The 19,000-nt window shown below is 41.2% G+C and overlaps 2 protein-coding genes across 4 annotated transcripts in view; one reads left to right on the top strand and one right to left on the bottom strand.

The window, feature by feature from the left end:
* The window catches only part of LOC111861270 (gastrin/cholecystokinin type B receptor), a 60,578-nt gene extending 47,024 nt beyond the window's left edge, over positions 1 to 13,554 (bottom strand). For all 3 annotated transcript variants that reach the window (XM_023845704.2, XM_033750243.1, XM_033750242.1), the window contains exon 1: positions 13,467 to 13,554. The gene's annotated coding sequence lies outside the window, so the exon portion shown is untranslated. The remainder of the gene's footprint in view (positions 1 to 13,466) is intronic.
* Positions 1 to 19,000, top strand: part of LOC111861271 (zinc metalloproteinase nas-13) — a 122,283-nt gene that overhangs the window by 60,320 nt on the left and 42,963 nt on the right. The window lies entirely within an intron of this gene.

The raw sequence follows: 19,000 nt of genomic DNA, 5'->3' as shown, positions 1-19,000 counted from the left end.
TATTTTAATCATCAACATCATCATCGTGACAGTCATTATCATTGTTTTAACAAATTAATCGGTCATTATGAATTTGTTTTCCAGAGAAGATTGCTTTATGTCGTACATTTCAATTATTGAAAAGAAATGAACTTCCTTATGCAGAGATATAACGTTAAAAATGCATATTCGTGGTTATCGCATGGACTGTTCCAGGAACTCGGAGAAATAAATGCATTTTCATGGTTATCGCATGGACTGTTCCAGGAACTCAGAGAAATAAAAAACGTGAACACATATAGTGCCCATTGAAAAAGCATTAGTGATAATGCAAACACCTTTACAGCTTACAAGTTTTTCAAGTGTTTTATTAGCAATAGTAATAATTCATATCGACTATGTACTTATTTACGTGCTTATGAAGAGTTCAAAGTCCAACTATAGAGTAAGGACGAACAAAGAGACAAACAAAACAAACACATAGAGACCGCACACAAAAGAAGACAAAACAAGTCAACGTGTATTGTTCAGACAGTAACCATTCAACTAGTCCAGTCACGCCAACCATGATGCGATGGCAAGATATACGTATGCTTTAAATAATCCTTAGCATAATTAACATTACAAAAATGAATTAAAAAGTAAAAACTTAGAAAATATTATTAAGATAAAGAGTTCATGTTCAGAGTATGTCAACGTCCCTGAGAAACATTAGCAGCTGAAGCGCACCTAACAAAAGAACAGTTTTTGCTAGAAAAGCAGAATGTGAACAAAAGAGGGTTATCAAGACTGAACAATAATTTCATATTATTCTCCATTGGCTCTTCACCTCAATTCCTCATTTTCTGTCGTTTTTACCCTAGAGCTTAAAAAGGTAGCACATCATTGCTAACAATTACAAAAGAGAATTCATGCTGGGTTAGTGTGTAATATAATATCATTTATTAAACTGTTATCCATCTTTACAATATTTAATGACATTATCTTGCAATAAATCACTCCCTCTCACTCACTTATTGAACTGAGTCCTTCTTGAGAAGCTGCCAATTGTACAGCTACTCATGAACTTCACAGCATTTTATGGAACCCGAAAGTTCATTATCGTGTTCACAAGAGCCCTCCACTGGTCCCTATTCTGAGCCAGAGCAATTCAATGCATACCATCCCGTCCTATCTCTCTAAGATCCATTTTAATTTTGTCCACCCACCTATATCGTGGTCTTCCCAGTGGTCTCTTTCCTTCTGATTTCCCCACCAGTATCCTACATGCATTTCGCCTCTACCCCATTCGTGCTACACTCTTGCCCATCTCATCCTCCTTGACTTGATCATTCTAATTATACTTGGCGAAGAGTACAAGTCATGAAGCTCTTCATTATGCAGTATCTTTCAATAAATAGTTTCCTATATAAGAAAACTCATCGCATTCAACCTCAAATTCCATTAATTTAAGTGTTTTTTTGCGACACAAATGTGTAGAAGGAAGGGGACGTCAGGCTGCCTTCTCGCAAGAAGGGAAGGTACATTTCAACATTCTGAAGTGCTCAGAGGCATTTCGAGATACGTACACAGCATTCAGTTCCTCAGTCCTTCTTTATTCAAATTGTACTTGCGTTTGTTCAAACAGGATCCTCTCTATTCAACGTAACCACACACACGCACGTGATTTGAAGTTTCACTATTGACCGTGCGCTTTGACTTTAGGTTTATTGTATGGCGCAATCAGCCATGATGGGGATGGATCCAGTATCAAAAGTTTCTGTTACTGTCTCTGACTCCATTGTCAAACACCCAGCGCACATTGCATATTGAACACCCAGCTGGTTCACTCCGCATTCTTCGCAACCGATTTGCATTCAATGGGCCACGTGCCGAAACGTCAGATTACATAACGTTGCATCCCATGTTTTCACATTCGCTTTCAGTGTCAAGCACATTTGAGGAGAAAAAAATATATAGCCATTGTACGACGCAACGCATCCGCCACCAGACAGTTTTGTGCTAGCTTAAGGATGAGCAAAATAAGGCACGCAGTCCGCTTCCGGCCCAGGAAGGATTCATATTTTTTTAAATATTGTAACGAATATGACAACTGCTAGACAACGGTTCGGCAAAACCGTTCCCGCGGCAAAGAACACACACGGAATAGTCCATTGCTAGAGAACGGCTCGCTAAAAGTATCAGTCCCTATTCTGAGCCAGATAAGACTAGTCGACACCACCCCAAACTCTCTCGCTACGATCGATTTTAATATATTCTTCCCACATACGTCTAGGTCTTCCTTGTGGTTTCTTTCCTTCTCACCTTCCTTAACTCGATCATTCTAATTATATTTGGCTAAGGGTACAAATTATGAATTATATAATTATATAAGAATGACATGAGGAGGGGGGAAACCTCAACGCATGTAGCATAAGAAAATTAACATTTTTTGCGTGTCCGGGAAACCAAAATTAATTCTGAATGCTGAGGTTGTGAAAGTATTAATCGGTGTGCAAGTGGAAACAGATACAAAATACGGCTATGTGAAATAACGGATGAAGCTAGTTCGTCCATCTCTACCATACTTGTGTTTAGACTACCTGCCTTACTGCGGCGCAGGAGAAGTTGCCGCACAAGCTCGGCGCTAGAAGGCCTACCTAACGCAGAGACGCACGTTAAGCTTTTGTCAAATTCAGATGTTATCAGAAAGTAAATTATATAGCTGCAGGTCACGATAGCCGAGCGGTCTAAGGCATGCACTGTCTTCGCTCGCTCGGAAGCCGGGATCGTGGGTTCCAATCCCACTCAGGGCATGGATGTTTGTGTGCGTTTTTCAGTGTTTGTCTACAGGTAGAGAGGCCTTGCGACGAGCTGATCTCGCCCAAGGCGTCCTACCGAATGTTTAAGATCTAGTAAACCGAAGTGAAACGGAGAGTTTCATGGAGGTAGGCCTAGGCCCAAATTGGGGCTGTAGCGCCACAGAAAAAGAAAGTATATAGCTACATCACCAGAGCCACCGTCTTCACGTACGTAGGCGATTTATTCAATCTTCATCAGTATTGCAGATTTAAGGTTCTCACAATGGTGGTGTTTTGTAATGCTGCCTGTATGACGCTCGATTTTGCTTGGATTACTATTCGACCACGAAAATTGAGTCGACATTTTCCTTCCAAATGTAGGTTGACTTTCAACGGAGTACATGGCGTTATATTCCAGAAGATAAGACTTGTTAGAGCCACTTATTTCTCAGATTAACATTGATGTCCGTTCATCTGTTTTGATGATATTTAATGAGGTTGTATAAACTAATTAACGAACTCTGTAGTTCAGAAACCTTCCCGCAAACCTAATAGTCACTCAGCAAGTCAAGAAATTTCCATCCCTATATGGAAACCCGAAGCCCATTATCGTGTTCAAAGAGCCCACCACCTGACCCTATCCTGTGGCAATCGAATCCAGTCCGCATCCTCCCACCTTATTTCTCGAAGACACTTTATAATATTGGCCTTCCATTTATTCCTTCATCTTCCAGGAGTTTTTTTCTTCAGATTTCAGAGGATGATTTAAATGTTCTTCTAGCTCTATACGTTGCGTGGTGCCTAAGGAACGGCTTTATTTTCTGCCGTAAAGGCACACTTCGTCAGCTTTCTTCGTAAGTTTATGGCAGCTTTGTACATTCTATAGAACGTCAGGAAAAAATTAAGTATCTATGTACATAAAGAAACATATATATTGAATCAATGTACAAAGTATTAAATAGGTATAAATTATTTCCTTAAACTAAACATTATCAAAAAATCACTATACAATGGAGAAAAAGTATTTAATTTATATTTTATTTTTAAATTCTTTTACAATTTCTAATGGTTAATTTTATTTTAATTAGAAAATATCTATTATGCTGAGATATGAAAACTCATCTACCATCGGCTGCTACAGTATACAGGCCTACACCCATTTCCAGACAGCCTCTGGGCAGAGTTCCTGGCTACAGATCCAGAGGTCCCGGGTTCGATTCCTGGCGCTACCAGATTTTCTGAGAAGTAGTGGATCTGGAACAGGGTCCACTCAGACTAATGAGGCTAATTGAGGAACTATTTCAAGGAAATAGCAGCTCCGGTCTAGAAAACCGAGATTAACGGCCGTGGGGATCTGTTACACTGACCACGCGACGCCCTCTGTTCGCTAAAGTTGGCACTAACTTCACCGACAAGCGGCGGTCGCTCGGTCGGTATAGTTGGCTTGCGGACTACAGGCCACGGAGTTGGTGTTGTTATGTGTATTTAGATTACAGCTCATACGCCTGTATTGAACTTGAATGTGTGTACGTAATATTAGTTTGAATTTCGCTTCGACGTTATTGCGTTGGAGTAGATTTTGCAGGCTGAATGAATTACTTGGGGGTGAGTAATAATGCGGATACGAAAGACAAGAGAGATATACGTTCAAGAGGATAATTTAAGGTAAGACATTAAAGTGACCTTCACAATGTTGAAGAAGGTAAAGGTCACAAAAGTAAGATGGAAAAAAGTGAGGAGATATAGGGCTATAATTACAGCNACGAAAGACAAGAGAGATATACGTTCAAGAGGATAATTTAAGGTAATACATTAAAGTGACCTTCACAATGTTGAAGAAGGAAAAGGTCACAAAAGTAAGATGGAAAAAGTGAGGAGATATAGGGCTATAATTACAGTTCCAAGAACTCGATGGTATAGTTAATATTGAACGTTTCTAGGGGAGGGATAAACCTTAGAACTGGAGAACATAATACGTGTACAAATCGCGGTATCGAATATAATCAATATTATGTAGAAGAAGAGGAAAAGTGAAATTGAAACAAACTGACGATTGCTGCATTACTGATTATAACCCCGCGTAAACTAGAAGGTCGTTTGGCGACGTTTCAGATGAAACTGTTCCTTCCATCTTAGATTATAAGAGCCAGTCTTTCACCCTGAATATTAATGCATCATTTCCTCCGACAGGAACTACTAGACTACACGGTGCCACATCCCAAAATGCGGTAGTCTTCACATCCACTGCAGTAAGAACCGCAAATGTTGCTTTTAAGTAAACTATCGAGCAGTTTTTCTACGTTGAGCTAGGCAATTTTCCAGTCTAGTGAATGCAGAGTAATGCTGTGCAATCGTTCCGGTGAAGTGGCAGTCCTGAACGGCTACGTCACCTTCGAAGTTACGTAGAAAAGCGACTAAGGACCCGAAATGGTAATGGTTCTACTTTGTATACTCATAGCATGAACTAAACTTTAAAAAAAATATATAAGAAAGAAATCGTAATTAAATTCAGAAAATTTTCAGAATCCTTGCTTCTTCATTTTAAAATTAATTACTATTTTTAATATCCTGGAAATATTGCCCATTTTAATAAAAGAATCGATTCACAAGGACTTAGGCAAATCAGAGAGGATACAGATATGCCGTTTTCGAGATTGTCCGTAGCTATATCATAGGCGTGAAGTCTTCAGGAAACATACAATTTCGCGAAAAAAAGGAACATTATTTGAAATAGATTTCTCTGGTATACGTGTTTGAGAACATTCCAGACTGCCAAGGCGATGAAGACGTGACTTGCTGGTGTGGCTCTGCGGAACGCTGCAGAGCAGGAAGCCTTCTGTGGCTGACATATCCAGACACGTGCTATTATTTCGATTTGTGTAATAGGCTTAGCTCTAATACGGCATTATACATTGATGTGTCTATAAACAAGAGAAGAGAAATGGACCGTGTGAAATTTGACACTTGGTATGCACTTCTCGGCACGTGCACGGTACAGCAGAGCTGAAAAAACACCGGGAAATAGAAAGCAGGAAATAACACGTGGAAGGAAAGAATTGCATTGTGCATAATTCAATAATTTTTATTTTTCCCCAAATATTGTTAAGGCGATAAACTCAAGAAGAATGAACTGAGCGAGACATATAGCACGCATCGGAAGTGTGCAAGTAGCATACAAGATTTTAGTCGAAGAACCTAATGGAAGAGACCACTTGGGAGAAATAAGCATAGAAGGATGAATATTAGTAAAACGGAATCTTTCAGAAATACGATTTAGGAACATAGTCTGAATCCATAAGGATACCACAAAAGACAGGGAATTTAGTGACCACCTGAGCGTCTATTAGATTTGCAAGGACTTCTCTTCTTTACGTTAGTTACACGCTACAAGGGGTCACACGATAGCGTAGTTGGTTGAGGCACTATGCTACAAGCAGGAAGGTCGCGGGTTCGAGTCCCGATGATGTCACTGGACATTTAGATTGACATAATCCTTCCCGTCTCACTATGGCCTTGGGGTGGACTCAGCCTCTTAGACATTTTAGGACCAGGAATCTTGCTGGGGGATAAAGGGCGGCCGACGCCTAAGGCTGACGACCGTACTGTCATCTGTGAGCCGACTGTCTAGACAAAATTTTGGAGCCTCGAAGTTTCACAACCTTATGGGCCTTGACGACCTGTTGCCGGGATATTTTTACCTTTTACCTTTACACGCTACAATACAAGTTTTTTGCTTAACACTACTCACTTTGTGATGTGCCCTCATTCAGAATTTTCTGTAAGCCTCGGGATGTACGTTATTTGGTCGAGCAAACTGAATAACCCAAAGCGCAGTAGGGACTGATGCCACAGCTTTCATATTTGTTAATTTCCCCTCTGTGAATCACGCATTTTCTTGGAACAGAGGTGGTATTAGTAATAATAATTTAGCTTCCACTTTTGCTTTTTATTGGTTTAATGTATAATTTAAGTATGGGGCAACGTAATGTAGATAAGTTACGCCCTCGGCATGGCCGCGCCATAGCTCAAGCGGTTAGTCGCTGGCTTCCCACCACGGCGGCCCGGGTTCGATCCCAGGTCTGGTCAAGTGAAATTTGTGGTGGACAAAGTACTTCGGTTTCCCCTGCCACTCTTCATTCTACAAATTGCTCCACAATCACCCTCATCTATCATCTGGCGCTGGTACAATCGGCCAGAAGTGGCCGCAATACAAGGGACTTAGTCCCACCCCACTAGCAATAATAATAATAAAAAAAATACGCCCTCGGCAGTTAAGGAGACACCCCCACAATAAAAGAGTACATTTATAATTTAATTTGTAATTGTCTATTTCACCTTACCTGTTTTTGTGTATATCATGATTTCGGTTTCACTATTCTTTGTTTTTTGTTTTTTTTTTTTTTTAATTTCCAGATCTCTGTTTATAGAAACGAATTTGAAGGTAATTCAGCATCATATTCTTTGCTCAGAATTTCTTGTTTCCTTAATGGTGTAGCTATTCAAGTAACCTGGTATGCACTTGTAACTGGAACATCAGCATAGACGCGGCAAGTGTCTAACACTGTGAAGTGCAAAATTACACAGCGTTCTTTTGTAACATAAAACTAAATAAAATTTCATCCTGCGGAAATCTATATGTATGTACCAGGTGTTTCATTACACTTATTTCGTGTAATGTTTCAGTTCCTCGAATTACAGACTCAAGCATTTAAGTGCCATCGTTAGAATAAAATTAAAAGACGGAACTAAATGACTGAACTCATTAAATTAAACTGCAAAGAAATTTCTTCTCCTTAGAGCCCAGCAATGAAACAGCGACTGAAGTGACAGTACACGTATACAACTCAATGCAGTGAACCTTATAACAGAACAGATAGGATCAATATCCGCCAACTTTCTTCACGTATATGGAATATTCACACTAGTGCGTTTTGTATTCACCAAAATCAATAATTCTATCAACGTTCATGAGATCCGAGAATGTTGCCGTATTAATAGCGCTTAATGGTTTTGTTTGAGAGATGGCGGTTCGGAAAGTTGGCAGGGCGTGACCGCCAGCAGATGAGGCATAAGAGGTGTCTTCGATTCCTCCTGGATTTTTGGAAAAACTTAAAATTGGAAACAAAAGGAAATAACTATAGGCCTACCAGATATTAATATCAAATTTAAAACTATTTCTGAAAGAGTTATTCTTTTGTCCTGAATGCTCTTAGAGAGATCAGTAAAAATATTTTTATACTGCTTAAAGATAAGTTTTTTAGACAATCTGCTGTCCTGCCTCTTGGATAACTGGCCAACTGCCCTTGAACGAATTCTGATGATGCCCATGGTAAATGGCTATCCTCAGTTTTCCTCAGTATTTGCAGATGAATGGACACCTTTGTAGACCGTACAGTGTATCATGACTGCCACCTTCAGAATAATTACATAATAACCAACCATTCACAGCCATCTCATTCTATCTATCTATGGCTCTACAGCCCTTTTTAAGGCCTTGGCTGTTTTTTTCATTTTCTTGATCCTATACACATTAGGTAGAACTCCTTGGATGGGGGAAGAGCCCGTCGAGAGTCCGCTACATACATACAGAATAAACGCACACAGACATCCATGCCTCAGACCGCGCGGCCACTGTGATCGGCCAGCTCATTCTACGCTACGTGATTTCTACCTTTCTGGCAGCTTCGTTAAGTAAACTGTAAACCAATCAGTCTAACTTTAAGACTTTCAGAAGGTTACACGCCCACACATAATTTATTGGGGACGGTAGAAAGATCTGGATTTTTAAACCACCTCGCTTATTACGTTGATGATTCTTCGTCTTTTATATGCATAAATTTATGGTACGTAATGCCTTTTCTATATGTGAAAACAGAATATTATATTCGACGTTGACGACGTTACGTATACATAAGTGTGCAGATGATGTCCAAATCTTTAGTACTCAGTGTATTAACCAGAGGAGTGTGATGGAACTACAGTCTTTATAACTTCTCGTTTCTTGTAGCCTATACATAACTGGATATCATCTTTACGTCTTGAAGGCATTCTACCTTCTTTGAAACATAAGTATAAATTCTTCCTTCTCTCACCCCCCCCCCCTCGGTTGCGTGACAGCCCGTATATATATTGCAGAATATCATTCAGCACAATTTACTTCAATTTACTCTCAACGTCCTTGCCACTCGAAGCCACCTGATGCTGTACAGATAAAGATGGTTCGTAATGATGCAGGAGAGAAATGTTCCGTCTGTCCTAAGCAGTAGGATCGGCTTCTTTGGCAAGCACACAATAAATATTTTGCAAGATATAATCTGACAGACTTTCATTCAGTTCACCATTAGAGCCCGTTCATACGGAAACCACATAATAGTGTACAAATGAAAAATGTTCTTACATGCAAGATATATGGGACAAATACATCTTTCCGTTGCCTCGCAGAAACATCAGCTTTGTTGCCAGTCGTGCAATCAATATGCAACTGATATTTTCGTGCAGACTAACAGAACCGCTCGAAGTATTCATTACTTTCGGAACAGCGAGATGTGTATTGTACATATGCGAAAAGCTCGTTATTCCCACTTAATTTTCTTAAAGTAAACTCTAATCAACTTACTGAGTTACATACTTGTCATGAAAATTTCGTGAATACTTATTCCCATTACAAAATCAGAATTTCCGAAGGTGCCCCTAAATAGTACATAAATAAGGAGAATGCTTATTTGTTAGGACAGTAATATGAATAGACATATATATATATTCCCGTTGACCAGTGTTGTATTATTTAAAAACATATATTCCTGTTGACCACAAAAATATCTGCCGAAAGTGCCTGTAAATATGCCGAAATAATAATATTTCTTACTTCGTTTGATACTATTATGGATATACGCCTATACTCCTATATTCATAATGTAAATTAAACGGTTGCCAAAAACAAAGCGCTATGGACAAAGATTACTTTTGCGCTGCCAGAACTGGCTATTGTCGCCTATGAGTCACATAAGAAGGCAGGGAATGTGACAGCTAAACAAAAAATTGTTTACGTTAGAAAGTGTATTCAGAGCGGGTATAACTCTGTAGTTTGATCTGTTTCGAGTCTCAGCTAGTTCAAGCTGTCTTAAGATTATACCGTTTATCTTACGCCTCGAGGTTGGCCGGGATTCTACCCTGTGACAAGAAGTCTCTGCTACTTTTCTAAGAACTACATTGTTCGGTAAAATAATGGCAGTCCTATAATAAACAACACTTTATACATGGCGACCCAACCCCGTCGACCTCGACTCTCTGATAGCAGAACTGAAGGTTCAACACCTATAATACGAAGCCCACCGCTGGATAAAATACTCAGCTATTTTTATCCATCATAGGCCCTACTAACCTATCTAAGAAAAAAAACTCCGTGGCCCATAGTCCGCAAGCTAACTATACCGACTGAGCGACCGCCGTTTGTCGGCGAAGTTAGTGTCAGCTTTTGCAGATAGAGGGTGGTGCGTGGTAAGCGCAACGGATCCCCACGGCCGTTAATTTCGGTTTCCTAGACCGGAACCGCGATTTCCTTGAAACAGCTCCTCAATTATCCTCATGAGGCTGAATGAACTCCGTTCCAGACCCACTACTTCTCAGAAAATCTGGTAGCGCCGCGAATCGAACCCAGGACCTCTGGATATGTAGCCAGAAACCCTGACCACTAGACCACAGACGTGGTTTAACCTATCTAAGCAGATGTGATTTAATATTATTGCCTCAGTAAATCTTATGCATATGCAGCAGACTGCCTCAGACCGTGACGGTTCTGACTTACAGACGAGTAGTACGTAGTAAGACCCATAAAGCGCAACAAGTTTAATGTAAGACTGTCTTTACATGCTTCGGCCACTATTGGCCATGTTTGCACGTATGATTAACACATGTTGACTTAAAGGGATTTCTACCATCAGAAATCGAGAGTAGCCTAAAATATTAATGTAATTAAAATAATGTAATATTTGAGGTTTTCACGGCGGTGACTATGGAGAATGCCGTTTACTGGGATGTGGCGCCGTGTAGATATTGTGTAAATCGACGTTTCGGAGGAACGTATCGCATCCATATTCAGGGTATAAAATTTGCGAGAGAGGAACCAGCGTGAGCAAGTGGCTGCAGCCACATCCCAGAAGACGGCATCCTTCTTATTTAAAGTAAGCGTTGTTCTTAAACGTAATTCGACAGTATCAGTTAAAATTAATTGTCGGGTTGCATACGCACATGAACATAAGGACGGCCCTGTTTTTCTTATGCTTGTTACGTAGAAGGTCCTGTGTAGCTGGCCGTATTTCCGTCTGTGTGATATTGTGTACGTGTTGCGGGGAGGCCCGTGTTAGTGAGCGGGACGTGCTGTGCCACGGGCCTCACCGGAACACGTACACAATATCACACAGACGGAAATACAACCACGCAACAGTCAGAAGAAAAACAGGGTCGTTATGTTCACGTACTCATATAAAAAGAATTTTAATTAATTTTAACTGACGCTCTCTATTTTAACAACAAGCTCTCCCTGTAACAGGACGTGTAGGCCAATAGGGTTGTGAGAGGTCGAGGCTCCCACATTTTCTAGCCAGTTGGATCACAGAGGCGGTAAGGTTGGCAGCCTTACACGCCGGCCGTCCTCTACCCCCAGGAAGATTCCTGGTACTCATTTCTGTTAGAGGCTGAGTTGATCCCAGGGCCATAGTGCGGCTGCAATGATTAGGTAAATTAAAAAAAAAATCCACCTCATCGGAATTCGATCCCGCGACCTTCCGGCTTGTAGCTTAGTGCCTCAACCAACTACGCTACCTCGTGCCTTAGTCTATCCCCAGTTTCTAAAAGTACAAACACTTATCACAACACCCGTTTGTAGTATTTTTGTTTTCTTGGCACTACAGCCTCAGTGGGCCTAGGCCTACCTCCATGAACTTCCCGTTCACTTCGGTTTTTCTAGATCTTACACATACGGTAGGACTCCTTGGGCGAGTGATCAGCTCGTCGCAAGGCCTCTACCTGTAGACAAACACAGAAAAACGCACACAAACATCCATGCCCTGATTGGGATTCGAATCCACGATCTCGGCTTCCGAGCGAGCGAAGATAGTACATGCCTTAAACCGCTCAGCTACCGTGACCGTTTGTAGTTTATATAAATTATTAATAGTGTTGGCTTTGCCTTCTGATGAAGGCCAGTTGTGGCTGAAACATGTAAAGGCAGTTCATTTACATAAAACATGTTGCGCTTCATGGGCCTTACTACCTATTCGTCTCTCAAAATACGTGACGGCTCAGGATGTCTCATGTAAATATTACTGAATTCTATATTTTAGGTGCCAGGTTTTCATCTTGGCCGGAACACTGAATACACTGAGATGATTTTTGTTGTGGTTCTCCTCACTCCCTCCAGGAAAATGCCGGGAAAGTAACTTAAACTGGTTCAGGGCCTTTCTTGCATACCCCTTCTTATTCCTTATTCACGACCATCCATCATTGGACTGTATGTAGTCTGAGTTACTACAACGTTTTTAAATATACTACAAATAAATAAACAAACACTAAAATATTTCTCTTTTAGGCTGGACTAGTAGCTCAAAGGCTGAACGAAATAAACATAATGCACGGGTTCTCACGGAAGCCTTGAAAGGGACTTCTAACCTGTCTACAGAGTGACAGAAACAGATTAAATGCTTTGAAATTCCGTCATACGTTTGGCTCAGGTCGTCTATGGCACAAGACAGGCAGTAGTCGTGAGTATATGAACTGGAAAGAACTTTGCACTGCTAGCGAAACTACTGGCAATTCCCAGCATTTGTATGAATGCACTGGGAAGATCCAGAAACACGAGCATTATGACATCCCATCGCCGAGGTCAACACCCTGTATCTATTTAAATTACATAAGGATTGCTAACATCTGAAACGCGATATTGGGCATTTATCACTGCACTTCCCACTAATAAGCAGTCAGATTGTCGCTTAATTATAAAGATTGATTAAGCGTTAATTGTAATTAAAAAGCCTCTAGATGCTGTTGAATCAGTGAGTGTCATGGTATCGAAATTTGTATAAATGAGATAAATATTTTATGGTCTTTGTAGGCTTGTTTATTTTTGTTAGATACAATTAGGTGTTTCACAAATATTGACTAGCTGATTATTAAATGAAGTTACTGAATAAGTTGACCGTTCTAGTGTCATTAATAAGGAACATGCATTTAAGTGGCATATTCTAACGTACTTTAAGTTATTTAGTTCAGCAATTCAGTTAACGAAACTTTGTGAGGTACAAAAATTACAGAATGTCAAACGAAAAACGTGAGAAATGTTACAAATGGTCAGATAGAAACGCTGTAGGATAACTCTATAGTGGCCTATCTTAATGCGTCTCCCAGAGGCAATGACTGACGCAACTAAAAGCTTCTCTCGGGATAGCTGATATCGGCAGAAATTCAATTCGGATACCTTCCAAATACTCATCTGGTGTTACACTGCAAGTTATGACGAGTTACTGTTAGTATGCATAATGATAGATTTATATTAACCTGAAACGCCATTTGTTTTGCACCTTCTTATTGAACTTCTGTGTTAAAATTTAATATTTTAAAATATACACTCCCAATAAGAATTAACAGATACAGTTGCGATAATTAATATTACACGACACTGTTTCGGTAGGTCAGAATGACCCTTACACTTACAGAGAACAACTAGAGGTCACTGTTGTCGCGTGATGTATGCGCGTGTTTCGATGGCTCCACAACCAAGAGTCTGCTTCCAGAATCCCGCCCGTCGCAACACTGGCTCTTCAAACCTGGCGGTAAGGACAGGTACCCATCGCGACGCCTCCTCCCGGGCGCAGGACATGCGCTGCACTTGCCGTCTATCTGTTGTATCAGATTCAGGCTTCGAAAACTAAAGCTCACAATTCCATAAAAGCAATGGCGTCTTTTCCTGCAAATGTTCATACATTAAACGTCTGTAAACCATGAATATTTTTCTGACACTTTATTCGAATACCATATTTCCGTACACTTTAAATATTAAGGTGGCTTGACTTGCTTACTCCACATATTTCATTTTTACCTGTTATGTAATCGTATTATAACTTAATGCAAGGTTTCTCGAAATCTATAACACAGAGATCATCTAAAATATTGAATAAATGTATACGATCCGTTCTATCTGCCGGTCAGCGATAATTGCAGTTGTGTACACTGTAACAGGTCCCTCACAGACTGCTCCGTGACAACAGAACAACTTCTGCACTCCGAGTATGCTGTACAAGTAAAATATGCTTATACGGTGATGAAAATTTCAAGAAAATTTTCGCCGGCTGCAGATATAGGAATATTTCCTTAAATCACCCTATTAAATATTCCTGACTTTCCAGCTATATTTGAAATAATTCTTGAAAGCGCGACGAATCCCCTTAGAATATGAAGAAAGCAGTCTTATGGGATGTGGCACCGTGTAGATGTGGTGTCAACCGGCGTTCCTCCGAAACGTCGGTTAACACCACATCTGCACGGTGCCACATCCTAGAAGACTGCTTTCATCATAGTCACCTCCGTTAATACCTCAAATCCCTTTAGAATACTTCGCAACCCCCTGATGTGGGGGGGGGACAAGAGTTTGTGAAGCCATGACTTAGAGGGTCAGAAATTGAAAACTGAGCAGTTTGTGTAAGATTTGAGGCTTTCACGGCGGTGACTATGAAGAAAGCAGTCTTCTGGGATTTTGCACCGTGTATATGTGGTGTTAACCGACGTTTCGGAGGAACGTATCGCCTCCATCTTCAGGGTAGAAGAAAAAATATATAAGAAATCTGCAAGCAAAGAGACCGTGAGAACCGGTAGAAGCAGACTCTTTGCTTGCAGATTTCTTATATATTTTTTCTTCTACCCTGAAGATGGAGGCGATACGTTCCTCCGAAACGTCGGTTAACACCACATATACACGGTGCAAAATCCCATAAGACTGCTTTCTTCATGAGCAGTTTGTATTTGTCAGTTAATATACGAACCTGTGCGGAGACTTACACAACTATAATTCCTAAACAACTCACTTCCGTACTTCCAATCGCAATGTTGAAATAGGCTCTTGATGATCAGTGGTGACGAGTAAAGAACAATCAGCAGGAATCGGCCATGACATGATGTGAGGCCCAGAGTAGCCTAGGAACATCGAGAAGAACGTAAGTCCTTATAATATGTGAATCTTTATTTCCTTTCTCTATGCGTTTCTCTCATCTCATACGAATACTACATCAGACATTGCCTATTACGTGGGGTATATTTGCTGTACTCAAATTTGGGGAACAGTTATAAGCGAGGGAGAGATTCTACTCAGCCAGCCTTACCGCCATCTTTGAGCCGATATTCTAGATAATGTGGGATCCTGAACGTCTCACAACCAGATGGGCCTTCTTGGCCTGTTACAAGGATAGCTTTACTTAATTTCGACCACGGGACAGCAACTATTGATGGAGGAAGTTTCCTAAATATTTGAATTTGGCAAATTCGCGTTATACGTATTTATTCGTATTTAGTGTTCACTTTATATTCACTCTCTCCAGGTCTCGCAGGCACGTCGCTTTGCCGCCTCAATATGGCGGCTAGGTGCACGACTATTCGCACTCCAGTTCATTGTCCCCGCGATCGTCGCATTATGGTCACTGCACAAGGGTTCGAGGTTTTGACGTTTACGTATCTGACTTATTTGTCCTCTGTTGGCCTTAATCATGCCTGAGCTAAAGCAAGTAGCTACAATGCTTCGACCTGAGGAACTGAGGCAGAAAGTGGTGCAGGTGAAATGTGAGTGCTTTCACAGTTAGCCGTCATTGTGGAATAAATGAATCTACGCTAAGGTCAATGAAGAAAAATGAAGACGCCATCAGGGATTGTGTTACAAGTTGTGTTCTTATAAATTCAAAAATTTATTACAAGTCTTAGTTAAAAGAGTATAACAACTGGAAAAGGCCCTTAGTCTGTGGACTGAAGACGAAAACTTACTTACTCATGAAGCTGAGCCCTTCTGGAGGAGCCGCCAATTCTGCAGCTACTCAAGAATTTCCCAGCATTTTATGGAACCCGAAGGTTCATTACCGTGTTCACAAGAGCCCTCCAATGGTCCCTATCCTGAGCCAGATCTATCCAATCCATACCATCCCATCCTATCTCTCTAAGACCCATTCTATTATTGTCCACCCACCTACCCCTTGGTCTTCCTTGTGGTCTCTTTCTTTCTGGCTTTCCCACCAATATCCTATACGCATTTCTCGTCTCCCCCAATCTGAAGACAAAAACTAAAGGAAAAATCCTTCGAGTGTCTCAGTTATTCATGTTACGGCAGACAGGCCTCTGGTCACTTTAGGAGCCAGAGGAGTGTGGCCTCCAGGCCATGCAAGTTGCAAGCATATGACGGATGTTTGGACACATTAAGAAACGGCAGCAGCTCGCACAGCGAGAACCTACTCGTAATTGGCGACTCGCCTTCAGCAGACCACGAGGCAGCGCACAGGTTTCTCGAGGAACCAACTCCATAGAACCGAGGACTTCCTTGGTTGTCGCCAGCCACTCCGTTTCTCAAGAATATCCTAACACGTTACGGAACCCGGCTCCACAAGAGCCCATCATTTTGCCCTCATCTTCAACCAGACGAATTCAGTTCACAATTGCCAACCCCGTTCCTTTCAGCCTTCTTGGCTGACTTCTTCGAGAAAAACACGATATTTGTATCGTTATATTCGGATGCCCCCTCGTTGGTGTCTCCACCTTATCGTGGTGAGGGGGTTTGAGTATGCCAAGGACCCTGAGAGCTATACCAGCGGTAGTGTAGCTACTGGGAGGGCCTCCCTTGCTGGACAGGTCAAAGGGTAGGCATCAGACGAAGAGAGACACCAAAAACCAAAAACTGATGCCGGAAGCAGCGTCATCAGCAGCGACTTGAAGCACAGAGCAAATGATGCTCGAGATGGTTCAAGTTCGTATAGCAACCAGAGTGGTTTGAATGGCTATTGTACTGCGATGTGGAAAGCAAATGGAAAAACTACCACATTATCACTTTTCCTGGATAGTCTCTTTCCAAAAACAGAGATGCCATGACAAAACAAACCGGAAGGGCGGATAGATGTGCCCAGAAGACGAGGAAGAAGACGTAAGAAGATGCTGGATGACCTTGGGGACAGAAGAGGATATTTTAATTGAAGGAGAAAGTTTGAGATCGCATTAAGTGGAGGAACTGTTTTGGAAGAGACTGTGATTCTGTCATCTGACAGATTACTGATGAATGAATGAATTCGGATGTCTTTCCTAATGGCTTTGGAACACAATGGCAGATTTACATGCAACTTCACATAAATATCGCGCCCCTAGAGGTCGCCACAATATTCTACTGTTCAACTTTCTATCCATTACACCTACATGGCAATCGGAATTATGATATCAGAGGGAATCTAGTGCCACTTAGTGTAGTGTACTAATATTTCATATGATGTTAGACGTTGGTCTACAAGCAACATGCAGCCAGTCTTGGGGCCATATTTGTTGAGTCTAATATAATATTATGACTGCCGCACAAAATCTGTAAATTTCATTGCGATAAAGAACGAAGCAATGGAGATAGACTTAAAGAATTCTATATTAAATAATTCTTAGAAACTAAACTCCGTGGCCTGTAGTCCGTAAGCGAACTATACCGAACGCCTCTGTGGTCTAGTAGTAAGAGTTTCTGGCTACAGATCAAGAGTTCCCGGGTTCCATTCCCGGCGTTACCAGATTTTCTGAGAAGTAGTGAGTCTGGAACGGGATCCACTCAACCTCGTGAGGATAATTGAGGAACTATTTCAAGGAAATAGAGGCTCCGGTCTAGAAAAAAGAGACTAACGGCCGTGGGGATCCGTTGCGCTGACCACGTGATACCCTCTATTCGCTGAAGTCACTAATATCGCTGACATGCGGCGGCCGCTCGGTCGGTATAGTTCGCTTGCGGACTAAAACCACAGAGTACGTTTTTTAATAACGAAGCAATGGAGATAGGCTTAAGGAATTCTATATTAAATAATTGTTACTTTCTTATAAATTAATGTTAGACTTTAAGCTTATTTATAATCTGTCAGAATCCTCTATAAGAGCAACATTTGCCCAGAAAAGTGTTACTAAAGCGGTAAAGTTGTCCCTGTACTTAATTAATTAAGCACCACGCTATGAAGGCGTGTGGGGGAGTAGAGGTATAGCTCCAGCATTCTTTATTTCTGCGGTAGAATGAAGTGCTTGGTGAGATTCACTCCACGGCCGCTTTATCTCAGGAGAAAGAGTTCCAGGTACAAATTTTATCGGAGGCTGGGTGAGCCCCAGAGACAGTCTGAACGCTGCGGAGAAGAGCAAAATCGCTTTCCCATGCTGGGAATTGAACACCGGCAGGCCAGCCCGTAGCTTGTCGCTATACCGACTGAGCTATCCCGGCTCCTCTGCTTGTTTTCGCGGTACATTTACTAAAATTAGAATAAAATACGACATTAAATTGTATTAATTTTAGTTTCTCTTTCATTATCGAAGGGGCACTGGATAGCGTAGTTGGTTGAGTCACTATGGTATAAGCTGGAAGGTCGCGGGTCCGAGTCCCGATGATGTTATTGGATTTTTTCAATTTACCTAATCCTTCCAGCCGCATTATGGCCCTGGGGTCGACTCAGCCTCTAACAGAAATGAGTACCAGTTAACTTCCTGCATGGTAAAGGAGACCAGCGCAGAAGTCTGACAACCTTACCGCCTTCTGTGAGCAGACTGTGTAAAATTGTGCGAGCCTCGATGTCTCAGAACCCTATGGACCATCACGGCCTGTTGCACGGATAGCTTTACCTTTTAGCCTTTCCTTTTCGTATATACCAGGGGTCTCCAAACTTTTCGAAACGCGGGCCACATTAGGTGATTCATCACTTTCAACGGCNATTGTCCCAAAAAATAGAGACAAATTTACAAGCAAATTTCTTTAAATGTGGAAATTTCTCAGAGTACAGAAATTTATAAAATTAGATCAAATTTCCTTCCTTGTATTTGTTTTTAGTATGATAATTTTCCTGAAGTTCAATAATTTCCACTTGAATTTGACTTAGGACATATGCAGCATCACAGTCAAAGGGATTTTGAAACAATCTAATTTTCTGAGCACTGGCATCCAAATCAGCAAATCGCTTCCGAAATTGTTCTTTCAAATCTGAAATGACTAAATTTGC

This window comes from Cryptotermes secundus, unplaced genomic scaffold, assembly GCF_002891405.2.
Source record: "Cryptotermes secundus unplaced genomic scaffold, Csec_1.0 scaffold68, whole genome shotgun sequence".
In the NCBI taxonomy this organism is placed as follows: domain Eukaryota; kingdom Metazoa; phylum Arthropoda; class Insecta; order Blattodea; family Kalotermitidae; genus Cryptotermes; species Cryptotermes secundus.
Note: the sequence above shows the minus strand (reverse complement) of the source record. Positions and strands in the feature narration are given on the sequence as shown.